The 21730-nt window shown below is 48.3% G+C and overlaps 1 protein-coding gene across 2 annotated transcripts in view; it reads left to right on the top strand.

The window, feature by feature from the left end:
- The first annotated feature begins 1335 nt into the window (after window positions 1–1335).
- Window positions 1336–21730, top strand: part of LOC138994480 (uncharacterized) — a 46475-nt gene continuing 26080 nt past the window's right edge. Inside the window, exons 1-2 of one of the 2 annotated variants that reach the window (XM_070394448.1) lie at window positions 1336–1505; window positions 2050–2568. The gene's annotated coding sequence lies outside the window, so the exon portion shown is untranslated. Of the gene's footprint in view, window positions 2569–21730 lie in introns of both variants that reach the window. The other variant, XM_070394447.1, reaches the window with a different exon arrangement.

The raw sequence follows: 21730 nt of genomic DNA, 5'->3' as shown, positions 1-21730 counted from the left end.
TCAGGGTTCACAGGAGAGCGCTCAGGTGGCAGCGTGAGAAGACGGGATCCCCACGGGCCGTCCACGCGCCCTTGGGAAGACCGAGAAGGAAGGGAACAGTTCAGGGCATGGCCTCGGAGTCAGGCCCCTGCCACGACTACCACCACTTATGAGCTGTGTCCTGGGATTCGGGACTTATTCTTTCTGAGTGTCCCGCTTCCTTACCCGCCACGGCAGAGGGTGGCAGTACCGGTGTCAGGTTTGGTTGCAGGGTTTAGTAAGGTGAGGCACAGGATCTGTTTCATTCTTGAAGCCAACCCATTAAATAACTGAGCATCCGTGTAACGAGTGAATTGTGAATGAATAAAGGACTCATAAGCCGTGTGAGGGCAGCAGTCAGGGAAGTAACCCACCTAGACCAGTGGTCGGTAAACTGCGGCTCAGGAGCCACATGCGGCTCTTTGGCCCCTTGAGTGTGGCTCTTCCACAAAATACCATGTGCGGGGGCGCATGTACGGTGCAATTGAAACTTCGTGGCCCATGTGCAGAAGTTGATATTTTGTGGAAGAGCCACACTCAAGGGGTCAAAGAACCACATGTGGCTCGCGAGCCGCAGTTTGGCGACCACTGACCTAGACCAACCACCGCAACTGTACGTCTAGAACAGTGGTTCTCAACCTTGGCTGCACATTAGAATCACCTGGGAATCTTTTTAAGATCCTGATTTCTGGGCCTCATCCTCCGGAATGAGGAGCTTAAAAAGATTCCCGGGTGATTCTAATGTGCAGCCAAGGTTGAGAACACTGGTCTAGAAGGAACTGACAGCTGAGTGAATGAACGAACTGTTGACCTTAGTGAGATTTTCAAAATAGATGGCGTCTTTACTAATGAGATCAATTCCTGCGCTGGGAGAGCCTGGACCAAGTGTCCTCAACACTCCTTCCCAATCTGACGTCCTGTGAGAACAAGAACCGTCAGAGGGTCCAATTGTACGAGTCAGGAAGTTTCTCTTCCTCCAGGGCAGCGAGAAAGGTCAAGGAACTGGAACCATGAAGCCGTGGCTGGAAAACGGAATGAAAAGCCCTTTTCGCAATCCCCCCAAGTCCGCCCAAAGAAACACACCCTAGAACTGTACGCATCTTCCGGTTTTGAATTACGGTCTTGGACAATACGGGGCCTTCTAGTCCTGCCCTGGACCTTTGACCTCGTGTGAAAAGCAGAAAGGCCTGGTGTGCCCACCGAGATGCGGGCATACGTTTTCCGATCGCGCCATCTCCTGGCCACAGGCGGAAACCCACGCGCAGATCCAGGTTCCTTGTTTGTTTACAGTGAGGCGCCAGTCCCGCCACCCGGGAAGCTGGGCAGGAAACAGTTTTGCTCCCCAGAATTCAGTCCTGGCCTCCTGGGAGCCGACAGCTTGAAATGCATTCAGATTCAACGACGGGACCGTTTCCAAAGTTCAGAGCTTGTTTATTTGGAAGCACATCTTTCTACCACGGAGCGGTTGCTCGTGCATCTCTAATGTGGTAGGTAGCCCCTTTGGAAAGGGGACTGGGATGAGGGCCTTCCCTAAAGTGCTGAGCTGCCACCGTCATTGATGGGCAAGGCATTTGTTTTTGTTTGGGGGGATTTATTTATTTATTTGTTTATTGGTGTCTGAACGCGCTCAGAACTATTTCTGTGACTCTGATAAAGAGAGGTTGAGAAAGAGGAAGAGGGAGAACCAGGATCTGAAACCCCAATCTATGTACTGTGACCGAAGGTTGACCAAGGGCACAGGCAAAGGAGCCATTCCAGGCCGACCCTGATTTGTGGGTCCTTGGACAGGGTCCATTAACTGCTTCACTAAATTGTATCTGAAAACCCCAGTTGGCAGGGTTTTTTTCTGGAATAGAGAGACAGCCGGACGACTTGGCCGTAAGGTACAGGTTGAAGTCACGCAGCATGCCCCCACGAATGTTCCTCAGGACAACGGCCCCTCCAGATGCTTGGCCAAAAAGAAAAAAAGAAAAAAAGATGTTTTTACTCAAAAAAGCGATTGACATGCTCTGGGTCATATCTCCCTTCTAGGAGACTCACGAGGTACATGAACTTCCGAAGGGTCTGAGACATCTGACTGAAGTAAAGGAACATTTTTGTGACAAATTAATGTGGCTTCAATCAACGTTTCAAAACTTCATTGGCCGAGGAATACTCATGTAGCGACCATCTAACTGGACCTCCAGGAGCCAGGGCCCCCAGGAACAGTCGAGGGAAACTGCTCATCAACAAGCAGGTACGGGAGTCTTTTGTTGGTCTCCCAGCACCAGGAGAGCCCAGCCTCAACACGAGGACCATGCGCGTTGCCGAGAGACTGTGAAAACAGCTCTATGGCTGGAGAACAGAGAGGAGAGACTGACCCAATAGGTCCTTCAGTCGCCGAGGACCCGTCGGCCTCACCTCAGGAAGCTTTGCCCATAATAACGACCTGACCCCCAGGAAATGGCAGTGCAGCTTGTAGTTATGACAACAGCAACAACAAGATCACCTTCCCCATAAACCACGTGGTAGAGAACCAGCCAAGTGTTACCTGAGCAGCTGGCTTCCAACGTGAGTATTGGAATATTCTGTCTCCACTAAACCTCGTGGAATTTTATTATTATTTTTTTCTGCAAAAAGCTTTATTGTTTCATTTGGTCCAATGCATGGGAGAGGGCTTCAGGATGGTTAAAAGAACGGCTAGTAGTTTCTTTGGGGAAAGGCTCCGGTAAAAGCCAGACACCAGGGGGAGGCCGAGGGGCCCCTCAGAGGCCTCTGGGCTCCACAGGCTCCTAGTCGTGCTTGAGGGGGAGCCTTTGGAAGAGATACTGGCCCAGCCCAGCCTGGGGGCCGGCAGCCTGCAAGGTGAGTCAGGTGTTGCCCATCTTCTTGATGCGTTTCGCCTCTCACCCCGGAAGTGGTTCTGCAGGAAGTCACGGAGCTGAGGGTCTGCGCGGGTAGAACCCATGGCCTGCAGCTCCAAGAGGGCCTGGGTCAGGTTCCTCTCCAAGGCCAGGGCGGCCTCTATGGCGTCCTGAGTTTTGCCCCCTCATCTTGGGAGGCTTCAGCGCGTCCTGGAAGAGAACGCGGCCACCGCGCTGGGTTTGCAACTTTAAGACGCTCAGCGCCCTCGCGCTTCTTCGCCAACTCGCAGAAGTGGCCCACGCCCTCCAGAGCCACTTCCATCGTCCAGGTCGAAATAGAAGCCGAGAGGTAGGTGTGGGAGGCCCCAGAGGCAGGCTGGCCAGGCGGTTGACCGCAGCCTCCACCTCGGTGGGTGGAATGATTATGACGAATTTGGGAGCTCATGGTTGTTCAGCAATAAGGAGTTAAGGTAGAAAAAAACAACAGTGTGTTGGCTGGTCCCGGAGGTGGTTCTGAAGGTGGTGACTGGATAAGACGTAGGAGAGTGGCTGGAGGCTGGAAGAAGGGGCCTTCCTGGGTCTGTTCCGTCCAAACACTGTTGAAGCAAGAGACAGATTTGTGTCCGCTGAGCGCACTGCCCCTGGTGGAATTCTTGCTCTATGTATCACTCTTCCAAAAACGAGCAGATGCTATATCTCCTCTGTAAAACGAGAACGTGTGGACTGGGGGGCTTGTAAAGGCCTTGAGAGGTATTAACACTCACCCACAGCAAAAAAGGAAACCATCACGCCCTCTTTTCTGATGCCGCTCTAAAAACGTTAAATTCCTAAGGAACCTCTTTGTATGTTTCTTGTACTAAACGTCACTACTTTTTATTTCTGGGTCGCTGTCATGGGACATTGCGTTTCCTGGTTTGGGGAGGAGGAGCAGGGAGAAGTGTGGACCATAAATTCTTTAAAAAATATTGTTATTGATTTCAGAGAGGAAGGGAGAGGGAGAGAGAGAAACATCAATGATGAGAGAGAATCATTGATCGGCTGCCCCCTATGGGGATCGAGCTCACAACCCAGGCATGTGCTCTTGATCGGAATTGGACCTGAGGCCCTTCAGTCCGCAGGCCAACGCTCTATCCACTGAGCCAAGCCGGCTAGGGCACCATTGCTTTTTAAAGTTTTATTCTTTCTTTAAAACATTTCAAGTAAATGTTAATGATGACATTTATCACATGTATCCTTTCTATTTTATTAAAGTCAGATGGCTTATTCTGTACTTGCTATAGATTGAATGTTTGTGACCCCCCCACCCTCCATTCATTTGTTAAATCCTCATGCCTGACATGTTGGTGTTGGTAGGCGGGTCTTCCAGAGGTGGTTAGGTGATGAAGGTGGAGCCCTCATGAAGGGGATTCGTGCCCTTAGGAGAGAGATCCCAGAGAGCCCCTCACCCCTTCTGCTATGTGAGGACCCACCACGAGATGACCACCGACAAGCTTGTCCGGCAGTGACCACCTCCCCAGGACAATATGCCTCTCGCTAAGGCTCGCCTCCATCCCTCTCCAGAAGAGGAGGAGAGGAAACAGGAGAAGAAGCGCCTGGTGCAGAGCCCCGATTCCTCCTTCATGGTGCAGATGCCCAGGATGCTGTGGAATCACCGCCGTCTCACAAAGGGCAGTTTTATGTGTCGGTGGCTCCACTGTTCTGTCAGCCAACAGGAGGAAGAGCCAGGCTCTCAGGAGGATGCTCCTTCCGAAGGAAGCGGCACTGAACTCGCCTCACATCTAGACGAGTGGGGAACCATCCCAATACCACATATTGGATTAAAAAAAAAGATGACCATCTATGAACTTGGAGGAGGGCCCTCACTGGAAGCCGGTGCCTCAGCCTTGGCTGTCCCAGCCTCTAGCTCTGTGCGAAATAAATTCCTGCTGTTCATAAGCCACCCATCGGTGGTGTTCTGTTATAGCAACCTGAACGGTCTAAGACGGACGTGTCTTAGTAACTGACACAAAAGGGAAGCCCCGGGAGCCATACAGACCTGAACCAAGTACTGATTACACGGTGGCGTCTGCTCAAATTACAGGCCTGGTAACCAGAAGCACACACTTTCCCATTGCCGCCCCGGCCAGCCCTCTGCACAAGAAAGCATTGTTTCAGGAAACTTTCATTTCCATTACACCTGCGTGTGGGGGTGTATTATAATAATTTCAATATATTTGTTACTACTGGGAGTGCAAAAAGCCGGGAAGGCGGCGGCTTGCATGAGAATGAGCCTTTGTCTGCTACACCTGCGAACTCAAACCTATTAAATGACATTGAATGGCATCCTCATGGCAACCTAAGAGAATTTTAAACCTCAAATCATTGAAATTCTCATCAACTATGCAACAGTTCTACACATGTGAAAGTAAACGACGGACAGTTAAGGTGGAAGAGATACTGAAATACCCGGTTCATTGGTTTGCTGGGCTGCTATAGCGAAGTGCCACTGGCTGGGAGGCTGTTGTAGGCACCTCTGCCAACATCAGAGAGATGTTCCCCGACAGGCCCCCCACCCACCCCAGTCAGTGGGAGAGGGCTGTTCCCAACCTCGATCCTTGTCTTCTCATATAAATGAATTTATACAAGAGACCTCGCCTGCGGTGTGAAAAGCCAATTTATTAAAGCAATGAAAGCATGCACCTTTATTGGAAAAGCAAAGCAAGCAAACCTACACATCCGGCTTATGAAGCACAGACGGCTCTCCGCTGATCTGAAGAGCAGGTTGGGGGGAGGCCTAAGGCGTTATATACCCTCCTGCCGATAGGTCTCAAGATTCCTCTGCTGAATGTTTTGGTGCAGGTTCATTCTCACGGCCCCTTTTACTTTGTTGGGACCTTCCCAGAATTCATGAGGAGCACCTGGCAACGTTAGCTTGCCAAGCCTTGAGACCGCTGGCTTCTCTGCTTAGGGAGTAAAACTGCCCTTTTTCCCTTTCCTCCTTCCCCCTCCCTTTCTGCATCCTCTCCTTAGGGAGGTTTTTAGCCTCTTGTTCTCCTGTCCTTGGCTGGGGAAGAAAATGGCTTGCTAGTTACAAGCTGGCTGCAAGTTGCCCATACTGTTTGGCCTTGTTTTAAGTTTCCTGTCTCAGTTTCCCTATTCCTCCTGCCCTGGAACCCTGTAACAGCTTCACATAAATTTATTTGCTCACAATTCTGAAAGCTAGAAACCCAAGATCAAGGTACAGGTGGGTGAGTTTATCCTGAGGCCTGTTTCCTTGACCTGCAGGTCTCTTCACATCGTCTGTTCTCTCTGTGTGCCCCTGTTTTTATAAGGACACCAGTCATATTAAATGAAGACCCACCTTAACGACCTCATTTTAACTTAATCACCTTTTTAAAGGTCTTATCTCCAAACTAGAGGCCCAGTGCACCCTCTCCAATCTGGGATCGCTGGCTCCTAACTGCTCACCTCCCCTGCCTGCCTGATTGCCCCTAAATGCACCCCTGCCTTCCTGATCGCCCCTAACTGCCCTCCCCTGCCAGCCTGATCATCCCTAACCGCCTCTGCCTCGGCCCCCTCCACTGTGGCTTTGTCCAGAAGGATGTCCGGATGGATGTCTGGAAGACGTCCGGTCTAATTAGCATATTACCCTTTTATTAGTATAGATACAGTCAATGTTGTGATGTACGGGGTTTGGACCTCAACATAGGAATTTGATGGGGCACAGTCAGGTGATTGGATGGTGTGCCTCATCCAATCAGTTCAAGGCCTTACGGACAAACGCTGAGGTTTCCTGGAGGTGGAGAAATTTGGCCTCAAGATGGTAACACCAACTTCTGCCAGAATGTGCAGCCTATAGATTTTGAACTTGTCAGACCCTACAACCACATGAGGCAATACCTTAAAATAAATCTCTTAATGGTGTGCATATATACCCCGTTGGTTCTGTTTCTCTGGAGAACCCTAATTGATACTCTACCGTAGGAACTACTGAAATACCTGTTTTTTGATTTGCTGGGCTGCCATAGCAAATGCTGGGCTGGCTGGGAGGTTTTGTTGTTGCAAAAGGGAACCAGCCCGGTTCAGGCCACCTCAGAACTGCGAATCAGCCAAGTGCGGGCTGCAGTACTCACACAAAACTCCAGGTGGCGCCCCTGCACTACTCAAACGAGGCTTCCTTGCTGCAGGCCTCACCTCACAGGCTTTTAAACTCAGATTTCAAGACAACCCAGTGACTCAGCAATGCCAAAGGGGAAGCATAACATTTGGACAAAGGATACCGCCCACATGCCCAAAGTTCACAAGCTTGCCGTCACAAAGATCACTTTTTCCATGTGTCCTTTCTTGGAAGTCCTGTCTCTTTGGTAGGCGTTAGCCCGATCTGAGCCAATAGCCACTTGGGCAATCTCATTACCCACCCCCCTCCCATCCCCCACATGAATAGGACACCTCGGGGTTAATAGAAAAGGAAGATTGCATTGTGGTTGAAGGTTGACGAGCCAATTTGTCTTGTTTTCTGTCTGCAGCAGAAAAGAGGTCACCAGCTCATTGTTCTAGGTTTTCTTTCTTTTCAAGTCTCCAGGGATGTGAGCCACTATGGCCCAAGGGCACAGCATGCCTGGGTGTTTATGCACACAGGGCATGACTCACCCTGACCCCAGGATGTCAGCTACCCACAGTGCTGGCCGGACAGACTCTGTGCCTGCTCGGCAAACCCCTCCGTTAATCCTGCTGGTGGTCAAGACCCTACCCTGTCATTAGGCCGTGTCCTTGACCACAAGCTCATAACATTTGGCGGCGTGGGCTTGTTGAAGCCTTGTAATATTTTGTAAGAAAATTCGAGATGCCTTTACTTTTTAAATTTCTACGTTGGCTATGGGAAGCGGAACCAGCTATGTGGAGTGACCCTGGGAAGGTCACCCAGGGGTTCAGAATCAGAATCATGGGCCGAGACCTGCCATCGGGGGTGCTGACTTTCCTAAATCTCTCCCTCCCCAGCCCACTGCCCCCACCATCACTCATCCTTTCTTGGTACGTAAGGCATTTGTTTGGCTCTTTTTTAAAAGATGCACATTCGCATACGTACACAAATCCATGTCTGTGTTCCTGCAGTTTTAAGCAGTGTGTCGCTGATGTTGTGCTCCTGGTCTAACCCAAAAGTAAGTGGAAGCATCACCTATCTTTTACATTAGAACCTGACTTTTAAAAAAAATATATTTTTATTGATTTCAGAGAGGAAGGGCGGGGGGAGAGGGGGCAAGAGGGAGAGAGAGAAAGAAACATCAATGAGAGAATTATTGGTCAGCTACCTCCTGCATGACCCCACTGGGGCTCGAGCCCGCAACCCAGGCATGTGCCCTGACCAGGAATTGAACTGTGACCTCCTGGTTCATAGGTCAATGCTCAGCCACTGAGCCACGCCAGCCAGGCTAGAACCTGACTTTTAAAATATACACACAGTCTTCTTCTTGGAGATACACAATTCGGGATAGCAGATGAGAAGCCCTGAGGAATCCAGTAGAAAACAAACCTCATATTTTTCAAACTTACTTGAATATACATGACCTTTTCCCAGAGGGGGTCCCCATGAACGTCACTGGAACAATATCCCCGGAATACCATTTGGCAGTGCTGAATAAAATTCTCCTCTCTTCGCGCCATAGGGTTGGGTGTGTAGGCAGTAACCCCCACCTCCTGCTGTGCTGAGCCATTTGGGAGTTTGCAGAGTTAGTGTTAGAGTTGGTTGGGTTTTTGTGGTCTCCAGGGCATTCTAATGGTTGTCAAAAGCCAAGTCTCCTGGCAGTTTCCCAAGCCTGAGATGGTGGCACAGAGAGTAGAGTAAATAGTACCCTCGCTGCCTCTGGGGGGCCCATCCCATCCCTCCCAAAGCACACAGGCATCTCTGCCCAGGGCCACCCTGGGACCTCGCCAACTGTTCCATCTCTGGCATCAGGGGAACCTCCCATTCCCAGTCCCTTGGAGGTGACCTTCAGCCACCTTCAGTCTCTCTTTTTTTTTTTTCACCTTCAGTCTCTTGAAAGACAAATTGAAAGGCAACTTGATTACTGGGATATTCTTAAAAACTGCTCAGTTCTTCATCCCTCTCTAAACCAAAGCCATAACCCAGAGGCACTAATTTTATTATGGATAATGAAAAAAATCCTTCTCTCTCTCCCAGGAATACTCCCTTTAATCCTCTCATTGCCCTCAAACAGTGGGCAGCTTTGCACCAGAGCTGAAGTTTCTATACCACCCCTGGTAGTGTTTCATAATCATAGGAGTTAGGAAGAGGTACATACTTAGTTTGAAGTCTTTTGGGGGCCAATGACCTTGTAGCAATGACCCTATGTGATGGCAATAAGTGGTTGAATGTTACTGCGTGTGTTAGATTTAAAACTCTAGAAGTTCCCTGAGTTGTCTCAGAAAAAAATATTGACTTATCTATATAGATCAACCTTCCTAATGTCGCGACCCTTTAATACAGTTCCTCATGTTGTGGTGACCCCCAACCATAAGATTATTTTCGTTGCTGCTTCATAACTGTAATATTGCTACTGTGATGAATTGTCATGTAAATATCTGATATGCAGGATGTATTTTCATTGTTACAAATAGAACATAATTGAAGCATAGTGATTAATCACAAAAACAATATGTAATTATATATGTGTTTTCCGATGGTCCTAGGTGACCCCTGTGAAAGGGTCGTTCGACCCCCAAAGGGGTCGAGACCCACAGGTTGACGACCCACAGGTTGGGAACCGCTGATATAGATAAAAGCCTAAGCAACTGGCCGGCCGGCTGACTGACCAGTAGCTATGATGTGCACTGACCACCAGGGGGAAGATGCTCCACGTAGAATCTGCCAAGCTGCATTGACTTGGCAGCTGTGGTTCTCGGGTGGCACACCCGGAACCAGAGAGGAGGGAGCCTGATTCTGGGGTGCATCACCTGAGAACCACCCTCTTGCAATCGGGACCCCTCGGGGATGTTGGAGAGCCAGTTTCCACCTGATCCCCACAGGCCAGGCCAAGGGATCCCACCAGTGCACAAATCCATGCACTGGGCCTCTAGTAAGGAATAAAATTGCTGGGCAATGGCGATGGTGCCATGTTGGGTGATTCTCTCTGGCTTCTTTTTTTGTTAATCCTCACCCAAGGACATTTTTCCATTGATTTTTTAGAGAGAGTGGAAAGGAGGTGGAGAGACAGAGAGAGAGAGAGAAACATCGATGTGAGAGAGACACATTGACTAGTTGCCCCTTCTCTCCCCACACGCACCTAGACCAGGGCTGGGGATCAAGCCTGCAACCGAGGTACATGCCCTTGACCAGAACTGAACCTGGGACTCTTCAGTCCAAGGGCTGATGCTCTATCTTCTGAACCAAACTGGCGAGGCCTCTCTCTGGCTTCTTCATGGGCTTTGGGACCATCAGTAAGACTTGTTTTCACTTTGTGGCTCTTGTAGAGAGGTCAGGTGGCAACACCTCTGAATTGGTAAGTCTAGCTTTCAGAATCTGTCACACACAACTCATCAGTCAGGTCACCTGACATTGATTGGTTATCAGCTGGACAGACTCCCAGATGCAGGGGCACTAAATTCAATGAGATGCCAGCCCTGTCCTAACGGAAGATGCGGCAGAGTCAAGGACATTCATCAAAGGCGTAGGTGCTGCTCTTGAAGAAATGTGCTTCCTCCAATATTTCTCTACGTCACGTTAAAAGTCACAACTTTTTTAGCCTGGTGGTTCCGGGTACAGCCTCCAGCATCCGAGGGTCTTGTTGAGGACCCAGTTCTGTGAACCAGCCGTGTGCCCATGAGCAAGTGATGTAACCTCTTCACGTTCTGGTCTCCACGTCCACAAAATAGAAATAACCACAGCCCCTGTCTCTAACTTGTCGTGAGGATTAAATGAGATCCTGCATTCAAAGCGCGTGGTGCACCACCTCACAGATCGTAAGCTCTCAATAAAAAGTAGCATTTGCTATTCATCTTCTTCTTCATCTCTCTACATTTCCAGTCTCCATGTGGAGCCCTTTCCCAATCCAGCACATTCCAGAGAACCAGATCATTCCATTCTCCGCCGGCCTTCAAACATTCACAGGAATCACAGACGTTGGAAAACTTGGCCCAAAGAGAAAAACTACAAAAGGAGTGATACAAGGAGGAGCTTGACATCTACCTGAAATTCCTCTAAAAGGCCAGTGGGAGCGTGCCACTCCTCTAGCCCATGGTGTGCACCCACACGGCCTTGTGTTACTGTTATCTGCTCTCCCCGGGGTCACATGCTTCAAGTATTGCAAATCCCTGAGCTTTCCTGGGAAGCTGTGGAGTCCCCACGTCATGGATCTCCAAGGACCTTGCACAGACATTTGTGGGCTCGTCTGCCAGCCATGAAGCTCCAGGGCAGGTTCTCCCGCGATTGCCAAGGATGCAGCACATGGGCTTTGCTTTCATTGGCCCTGCTATCTGTAGAGCTTGCCTGGTGCTCTTCCCACAGCGAGACAGCGTAGGGTGTTTTCTTCTGGCTGCTCTTCCTTAGCAGAGAAAACACCCCACCTCCCTCCTTTAGGGTGTGGTGCCTTTGAATCTCCTAGAGAATCACAGGGGCAGTCACCTGGGGACAGACCTCATGCCAAGACTCTCCGGCTCGTTGCTCGCCATCCTGACTCACCCTCCTAACACCAGGGCAGCTCGGTCAGTCTATTAGAACGTGGTACTTGTACAGAAGAAATCCTAGCTGTTTCTAACCATGTTTTACACTCAGACTCCCTTAAAGAGAGAGAAAAAGGTCTGAAAATGAAATCAAGCCAATAGGATGTTTTAAAGAGGGTGAAGGATACAGGTCAAAGAATCACAACTAATTGATGATGAAGATTTTTAAAAAGAGACCTCCATAATAGTTCATCATTGGTCAAGTTTTTGCTGTGTTCTAGCCCTAGCCTAAGTGCCTATGTAGATTTTCTCATCAAATCCTCTCAAAAACTTTTTAAGAGGGTGCAATTATTATCCCCAACGAAAACCGAGAAAACACAGAAGCTTGGTGGGGTTAAGCAACATGGTAAATTTTGGGCTCCTCTCCATTCCTTTAAAATCTGTATCTGGGTAAAGTCACGTTTTAAAAACCCTGAAGAGGAAAAAAGAAAACATAATTTCAACATGTCCTAGATTGCATTTATAATAGAAGGGTGTCCGGGACTGGCTGGATGAGTGGGATCTCAATGCCTTCAGGTGCTGGCTGGGTGAGCCTTCTTCTTTCGCAACCAACTGTCCCTGAAGCCTGGGCTGACGTCGTCAACCAACTCTGAAAGCAAATATGTGGTCTGAGTGGCTTCACGGTGGGTCCTGGTCTCACCTCTCAGGCTGGGACCTTCTCTGCTGGAACAGAGGAGGGACAGGAGGTCTAAACAGAAGCAGAATAGAACAGCTCAGAGCTGCAGAGGACCGTCATGAAGCGTATGAGCGTCTAACCACTGTACTTTACCCCCAACACTCATACAAAAATAATCTTGAGTGTCAACTGTATTTAAAATAAAATTTTTTTGATGAAGAATTATGCTGATTTTAAGAAAAAGAAAAGCTCATAACCTTCGATTCCTCCTCAGTTGACTTAGGCCACTCATGGTGTGGCCTTGCTTTCTTATTCGAGGTATAGACACTTACCTCCTGGCAGTCAAGACCCTCAGAGTCCTGCTGATTCCACAAAAACAGAGTCAGCTCATCATATTACGTTCACATATGCCCCCCACTCATGTCAAGCCCTCTCCATTCATGTTCATTTGCTGCCCACCGCTTGCTAGGTTCAGAGTTAAGTCTCCTTGCGTGTGTTTTTGCATGGGAAACTAAGTTGATGATGGAAGACAAGCAAGAGTCCCAGGAAGGCATCTGCCTTCTCTCAGAAAACAGAAATGTACTGTTGAAAGAGACTCTGTAGTTAACAAACTTGGTCGTTAAAAACATTTACAAATGCAGCATTTAAACTCACAGGCCTGGGCTCCAAGTCTGGACGGGCCACCCACGGGGAGGGTAACACGGAGAAGTTACTCAACAGCCCTAACCTTCACCTCCCTGGGTTGTAGAGAAGAATTAATGTACATGGAGCAGGTTTGATGAAGGTCATATTTCACTTTCATTACTGCAATTATTAATTATAGTCATGAAATATCCTTGATGCCAGGTGTACTCATAGCTCTCTCCTTGTTGACGGCCTCACTTTGTTTTGTGTGTTTTTAATTTATATATTTTTTTAATTCAAAATTTTTTCAGTTACAGTTGGCATTCAGTATTACATTAGTTTCTGGTGTATAGCATCATGGTTAGGCATTTATATAACTCATGAAGCGACCCACCTGGGAAGTCTAGTGCCCACCTGGCACCATACGTAGTTATTACAGTATTATTGACTGTATTTCCCATGCTGTACTCACATCCCCATGACTATTTTGTAACCGCCAATTTGTACTTCTTAATCCCTGCAGAAAGAGTTCTTGTAGATACCCAATAACTATTTGTTGAGATGGACGGATGGATGGATGGATGGATGGATGATTCTAAAGCCTCGTTGTGTGTGTTTTCATACTATTCTGGAAAAGTGACGCTTTCGATCTATGCCATTAGGTGGTGGATGGAGCAGGGAGGCCATGAGCTTCTCAACACAGGGACTTCTAATAGGGTTGATTGACTGTCCACCTGCTGAGAGAAGTGTTTCTTCCCTTGCAGTGTTAAATATTAAAACAATCAGAACTCAGGGAGTATCTGTCATAGAGGCAGGTAAAGCCAGAAATAGGAAGATGTCATTTCTGAATGGAACAGACTAGAACTAATGCAGGTGGGACAAAGGAGTCTGAGAAGCAGCCCTTAGCCTAGATAAGAAGGCCACCGTCTCTATGGAGAAGGGATTTTACCTTCCTCCAGGGTCCAACCTATGGATTCCCTATCTTGTACCTCGGCCTACACTAGTCCTGCTTCTCCTTTTGTATTTCCCGGCTTCATTAATATTCTCATCATATACCACTCACCCATGCATACCCTTCCAGCTTCCATATCTGTCCCCCTGTCTCACTCCTGCCACCCTGAACCACATGCAACATCTCTCCTCTTTCTCACTCTCTCAAACATTCTTCTTGCCTGGCCTTAGCTAATTACTGGAGTTCCCTAAACACATGTTGATCTTTCTTTTTTTTAAATCTTCACCTGAGGTTTTGTTTTTATTGATTTTTAGAGAGAGACACAGAGAGAAACATTGATCATTTGCCTCCCATACGCACTCCAACCAGGGATCGAACCCGAAACCTTTTGGTGTACAGGACAATGCTTAACCAATTAAGCCGCCTGGCCAGGGCCACACATCTTGGTCTTTCTAACCATTCCTTTGCACGTCCTCTTCCCTCCACTCATCTTACAAGACTCAGTTCAAACATCTCCACGTTCAGAGAAACAATCAAGACTCCCCTGATCTCAGGCAGAATTCACAGTTCCCGCCTGCGCTTCTCTCATACACCCTCTCACAGGACATTTTAACTATTTGTTTACATGCTTGTCTTCCTAGCTACATTGAGTGTTTCTTGAGGGGGGCTCTTGTTTTGTTTATGTTAATATTCTCCCCAACCTAGTCATAATATACCCAGTACTCGATAAATATGCATTAAGTTATATGGACCAAGATAAGAAATTAAAAACCCATTCTTGACTCACGCCTCCTACCACTGCCGGAGATGGGCCACTGTCTTCCTTCCTGCATAGATAACATCGCATCTGACTGTTTCCGAAACCATTATCCCCATCCCGCCTGTACATCTTGGCCGTCAAATTAAAAGGACTGTCATTGCAATGACTCGGTCCACCCACTGCTGTATATTTAATGTTCAGGGTGTTGTGATTCCATAGCCTCGTAGAAGTGAGTTAGGATCTTCAGCGAAAGGAACGTGGGTGCGGGAGCCATTAGCACAGGGTCGTAGAAGCGTGGTGACCTGCATAATAACACTGGCCGACAGGGGTGGGATGCTTCAACACGATCACAGCCCAGAACCCCGTGGGAATGACGGCCTTTCTCCTTCCTTAGGTGATGAAGGTTAGGACATTCCCTCCCACACATGCCTGGAGACCAGGATGCTGAAGGCGTCATATCTCCCTGGGTCTCCCTCCGGAGCAGGAGCCGGGGAACCCCCCACTTCTACGTGTCTGGCAGTCTGTCCTCCTCCTCTGGTCCCCTGTACTGTGTCGGTCTGCTCAGGCTCCTACAGAGCCACCCTACACCAAGACCCCACTGTGTGAGTCTTGGACCAGGTTAGACACTGGGACTGCACCGTCCTAGGGCTTTAGGGCCACCCGGATGTGACATGCAAACGATTTGGCAAGGGGTAGGTTTGGCCTCTAGCCTGCTCTCCTGTTACAGTGGCCGCTGCTGGCCTAAGCAGTGGACTAAGGAAGCGTGAGGTGAAGGAGAAGGAAATACCGTCCTTGCTGGGTCCAGAAATGCCTGGATGCAGGTGATGTGCCATAGACCTTCCTGTTCTGCAAAACGCATAAGGGGCTTTATTTTCTGAGACCTCACACAGCAGACCCTGGAAGCCCCAGGGCCCGTTCTTCCGTTGTGATTCCTACGGAGAAAGCATTATCCAGGGCAGGAGTGAGTGCGGTAGGAACGGAGAAACAGAAATCCAGGTGCAACCAACGTCTCCAAGAGTCTATTCTGGAAAAGGAGGAAAAAAGAAGCTCTTAGGCCAGTGATGGCGAACCTTTTGAGCTCGGCATGTCAGCATTTTGAAAAACCCTAACTTAACTCTGGTGCCGTGTCACATACAGAAATTTTTTGATATTTGCAACCATAGTAAAACAAAGATTTATATTTTTGATATTTATTTTATACATTTAAATGCCATTTAACAACAAAAAAAAATCAACCAAAAAAATGTCATAGGTTCGCCATCACTGTCTTAGGCACACAATTATGTCTTCTGATGCAATTGCTTCTTGAGTGTTGAAAACTCACATTTAGTCTCTGGTCATGAATTACTTTCATGCTGAAAGGGCAGAGGGCAGCCTCGGGACTGGGTAGGGTATCCATCCTCAACTTCCCCCTCTCCACCTCTCAGTACACTTCTAGCTGGGCCTCTAATCTTTTTTTTTTTTATTTAAAAAAAATATTTTTATTGATTTTAGAGGGGAAGGGAGAGAGAGAGAGAGATAGAAACATCAGTGATGGGAGAGAATCATTGATCAGCTGTCTCCTGCACTCCCTGTACTGAGGATCGAGCCTGCAACCCAGGTACATGCCCTTGACTGGAATTGAACCCTGGACCTTTCCATTGGATGCTCTATCCACTGAGCCAAACCAGCTATGGCCTCTTTAGGTGTTTTTTAAGTGCTTTATCGCACTGACCTTGAATAGAGTATTGGGTAGAAGTGGTCATTGTAAGGAGATTTGTCTCGTTCCTGATCTGGGGGGGAGGGACTTTCATTCACCGTTAAATAGGATCTTCCTGTAAGTTCTTTATAGGTAACTTGTCTCAGATTAGTTTCTCCTGTTTCCCAGTTTGTAAGGGGTTCTCATGAAGTAGGCATTGAGTTTTACCAAATGTTCATGCTACGCCAGTTCAGAGGACCATATGTTTTTACTCTTTATTCCGTTACCACGGTGAATTCTGCGCTGCGATGACCAAATGTTACCACAGATCCGCAGCCCTGGATGCAAATGCACAAGACGTGTTATTCTTCTGCATCACCGGCCTGGATCTGCTAATATGTTCTTTAAACTTTTTACATCTGTTTGCAAGCGAAACGGGCCTATAATTTTCCTCTCTTGTGATGTCTTAATCAAGTTTTAGTTTCGTGGCTTCATAAAATGAAAGCTGATGAATCATCTCAGCCTTTTTTTTTTTAGATCTGAAAGTGTTTCCTCTTATATTTTTCAGGAAGCAGTTGCATAGAATTGGTTTTCATGCTTCTTTAGACATTTGGTGCTCATCGCCAGCAAAATCATCTAGAATCAAGGATTTCCCTCTATAGAGTTTTAAAAGTACAAGTTAAATTTCCTTAATAGTCACAGGGCTATTCAAATGATCTATTTTAGATTTCGTGGTGGTTTGAGCCTCTTGAGGTCCATTTCACGTAAGTTGTCCAGTGTATGCGTGTAAAGTTGTTTGTGATATTCTCTTATCCCTTTGATGTCTGCCGTCTGCAATGATAACCGGTTTAATTTCTGGTATTGCTAATTGCTGGTTTAAATTTAAATCACTCTTTTTTTTTCTCTGTCAGTCTTGATAGAGATTTGTCCATTTTCTCAATCTTTCCAAAGAACCCGGTTTTGTGTATTTTTACCTATTTTTGGATTTTTTAAAATCAATGTCTTTAGGGAAGGTGGGCTGGTGACAAGTTCTCTCACGTCTCCTTCCTCTGGAATGCTTTTCCTTTCATTCCCGAATGGAATTTCCACTGGATGTCGGGCCGTGCCTGGGTTTCTTTCGCTCGTGAAAATGACGACGCCTTTTCCTTTGGCCTCTGCGGCCTCCAGTGAGAAATTGCAGTTAAGGTGTCACTTTCAAGATTTCCCCTCTGTCTTCACTTTTCTGGGGTTTGATTGTTATGTGTCTTGGCATAGATTTCGTGGGTGTGGATTCCTCCGGGGGAAGGGCTGGATTTGGCCAACAGGAACCGCTTAGATGATCGATGCTACAGAAAACTTCAGGCCCTTTTCTGATTTTACAAGAGAACCTGGAAATATGGAGTTTTAAAAATTTGAAACCACCTAATTTTTAAGTCTTGCAATAGTTCTCGCCCCCCCCCACCCCGCCTCATTAAAGTACTGGATACAAAAATGAGAACAAAAAGAAAAATGATCTTCCAGGCCCCAAGGTCTATGGGACATATTTGTGAGCCCTTAAAGGTGGTTCTCTGGACAACTATTTCATTTGATGCTCTTGGCCTTGGCTTTAACTTTGACACTAAGATGAGAGGTCATACTTCTTTTTAATTAATTACATTTTCCCATTCCTTATGTTCACCTGCCATGAGTTACTTTGTTGTATTTCTTTCTTTTTTTTAAAATTGTGGTGCCTTATAAGAACAGAATTTTATTGTTTTATTTTTATTTTTTTAATATATTTTATTGATTTTTACAGAGAGGAAGGGAGAGGGATAGAAAGTTAGAATCATCGATGAGAGAGAAACACCGATCAGCTGCCTCCTGCACACCCCCTACTGGGGATGTGCCTGCAACTAAGGTACATGCCCTTGACTGGAATTGAACCTGGGACCCTTGAGTCTGCAGGGCGACGCTCTATCCACTGAGCCAAAACAGTCAGGGCAGAATTTTATTGTTTTAAATATACTTTTATTGATTTCAGAGAGGAAGGGAGAGGGAGAGAGAGATAGAAACATCAGTGTTGAGAGAGAATCATTGATCAGTTGCCTCCTGCACACCCCACACTGGGGATCAAGCTGGCAACCTGGGTATGTGCCTTGACCAGGAATCCAACTGTGATATCCTGGTTCATAGGTTGATGTCCAACCACTTAGCCACACCAGCTGGGCTATTTCTTTCTTTCTTTTTTTTTTTTTAAATCCTCACCCGAGGATATGGAGAGAGAGAGAGAGAGAGAGAGAGAGAGAGAGAGATATCAATGTGACAGAGACACATTGATCAGCTGCCTCCCCTACGTGCTCCAACATACAGGCCCTGACTGGGTATCGAAACCACAGCCTAGGTATGTGCCCTGACCAGGAATTGAACCTGTAACCTTGTGGTGTGTGGGACGACGCTCCAATCCCCTGAACCACACTGGCCAGGGCTAGTCACTTTGTTTTAACTATGTCTCTAGACTCAGTTTATCATTGGGCTTTCACTTGGTAATTATTTTTAAAATGAGGATATCTAGCCCACTTACAGTCATGACATGCTAGATACGATTAATCTTCATTTGCTTCCTCTGTGATGTATGTCTGGGCTTTTACACGTGGCTTCTGAAGACAAGGAACCGGCTACAGAAGAGACACAGCGGAGGTTTAAAATAGGTGTGTGGTCAAGATGACCACATTGGCTGGGCTTCATATGCTTAGTACTCATTCCCACACATATGTAACGTTTGGTATTCTGACTATTTAAAAGACCGTTCTCATTTATTTATAGTTACATCATAGATTCCTTTGAACTAAAACCATTAAAAACAATGGTTTTTCCCTTCCTCCCCGCACCCCCGCACCCCCGCAATGTGTCTAAAAGAGCACAAAGCCAGTTAGTTCGGGGGGAGGGTTTGGATGCTTCCCACCCTCCAGCTGGCACCCCACATTCCTCAGTGGGGGGCTGCTCAGCAGCTGGCCCCCGTTGAAATGGGAGCCCCAGCCGGTGACACGGGGCTCCCTCTCCGGCCCAGGCCATTGCAAACACCTGCTCTGCTCTTGCTGCCCTGCAACACAGGCTGCCGGCACCCAGAAAGGAGTCGTGAGGAAATGACTTCCTTCTCTCACGCCTCCTGCTTCTTGGTCCTAAATGGGGAAGGGTAGCAGGGAGAGCTGTGTTGTCCGTCCTTGTCCGCTGTTTCACGGACCCCGGATTCCCTCCCTCCCTCCCTCCCTCCCTGTGCTTTCTCAGTCCCACATTCGGACGGACAGGGGCGGGAAGAAAGGGGGAGCGGCTGCCAGGAAAGACTGAGGAGGAATGGAAAAGCAGAGCATCTCCTTGGACGGCTGTGGCTGGGATAATGGACTCCCCAGCTGAGCGTCCAGGCACCTGGGGTGGAAAGAAACATCGCCACTCCTCCCACCGAGACGGGACGGCTCAGAAGGCCCGGTCACCCTGCTTCCAGCCAACCCGAGCTGGCAGGAGCCCGAGGCTGCGTTTTCTCCGCCCCGCAGGCCGCAGGCAGGCTGGGTGGTGCACAGCGCAGCCCAGCATGCAGGGAGCCCAGCTACTTGACTCTCCATTCAGTCCCCTACTAGGTTCCATTAGAATCTTCACAGCAACAGTAAGTCCGTGATTCAAGGTTCAGTTTTTCAAAAGACCTCCCCCACCTGAGCCCCAAGATGTGTGATTTGAGGAGCAGAATATGGGGTTTGAAGTCAGGCGGACTTGGATTGAAGAACTGTCTCGGCCTCTGAGCAGCTCTGTGACCTAGGATAGTGCTCTTAAGAGTGGAGTGAGCCCTGGGTGTGATCAGTGGTTAGAGCACCGGCCCGAGCACTGAAGGGTTGCAGGTTTGATCCCCAGCCCCTGTCGGAGTGTGTGTGGGAGGCAATCAATCAATGTCTCTCTCTCTCTCTCTCTCTCTCTCTCTCTCTCTCCCCCCCCCTTCCTCCCTCACTCCCTCCCTCCCACTCTCTCTAAAAATCAATGGAAAAAAATATCCTTGGGTGAGGATTAACAACAACAACAAAAAAGACTGCAGCGAGATATCAGACAGGGTTCTGCAGAGAAACAGAACCAATAGGATGCGCGCGCGCGCACACACACACACACACACACAGAGAGAGAGAGAGAGAGAGAGAGAGAGAGAGAGAGAGAGAGAGAGAGACTGATTGATTTGAAGGAACTGGCTCATGCATTGGGGATGCCTGACAACTGCAAACTCTGATGGGGGAGGAGGGCAGGCTGGAGACTCGGGAAAGAGTTGCAGGTCAAGTGCAAAGGCAGGCAGCCAGCCGGAAGGAAGAACCACCTCACGTATACACAGCCGTGAGGGGGGATGGGGGCGATGTGCTTCAGACGGCAAAGAAGGGTGGAAGCGACAAAGTTTCACACTCATAAGTCATGCTACATAAATTATGAAGGGTTATTATAAAAATAACCCTGAGTTCACTCAAATTTATTTTTAAAGAAGAAGTCATCCCATTCAGGACTTTATTATTAGTAACAAATTGCTGATGACACATTTCACAGCTAATGGGACTCACCAGAGTGTGCTAGCTGCGAGGCTGGCAACGGCCGTGTTCATGCCTCGGGCTGGAGAGGCTCCAGAGGCGCAGACGACGTCTTACTTATTTTTTTTTAATTTTTAAAATTGATTTCAGAGAGGAAGGGAGAGGTAGAGAGAGATAGCAACGTCATCAATGATGAGAGAGAATCACTGATCAGCTGCCTTCTGCATGTCCCCCCACTGGGGATCGAGCCTGCAACCTGGGCATGTGCCCTTGACCGGAATCGAACCCGGGACCCTTCAGTCCGCAGGCCGACACTCTATCCACTGAGCCAAACCAGCTAGGGCACGTCTTGTTGAAAGAGCCTAGCTCTGTGCTTCAGTTGTGGGAGGAATGTATTATCTATGCATGGCCATGACCTGGACTGCCCCGACCAGACTTGACGGAAGGTTTGGTCAGACGAGCGCGCAGAGGCGCAGAGAGGGCATGAGGAGACATCGGGGCTGTTGGTAAACAGGCATTTACTGCACCCCCTGGGGGCATGAGGCCCTGTGAGTAGACACTCCAGATAATGGGTAGTGCACAGGCCCATCCCCACCCTTCAAAGAGGGTGTATGGGAGACAAGACCGACCAATATGTAATCAGCATAAACACAAAGAGAAGAAGACAGTAATTCCAAGGGTATGTTGAGGGGGAAGAATGAATGGGTAAGGTGGGAGAAATGAACCACAAGATCACTGGTGAGAGAACAGACTGCTTGTTGTGTCTCTGGTGGACCCAGTCATTAGAACCCAGAGAAGAAAACCCCAGAAAGCAGTCTGGAGGGGGCCTCCAAGTGCACGTTCTCCACTGGCGGGGGCTCAGCAGGGCCCTGCTCGGGACTCCCGGGAGCCCGGTTTGGAGTGTGGGGCTGTCGATACCCACGCAGTCCACTAGGCAAGGGGCCCTGTGCTCTCTGGGAACAGGAATTGGTCTCTTCCTCTACGGTTCTTTCCAGAATACCTTTGTGGTTACCCACTCTCCTTGGGAGAAAAGACAG

This window comes from Myotis yumanensis, unplaced genomic scaffold, assembly GCF_028538775.1.
Source record: "Myotis yumanensis isolate MYYU_CA2020_CCGP unplaced genomic scaffold, mMyoYum1.0.hap1 SCAF_16, whole genome shotgun sequence".
In the NCBI taxonomy this organism is placed as follows: Eukaryota; Metazoa; Chordata; class Mammalia; order Chiroptera; family Vespertilionidae; genus Myotis; species Myotis yumanensis.
The sequence above is the reverse complement of the archived record's forward strand: the minus strand, read 5'-3'. Positions and strand labels throughout refer to the sequence as shown.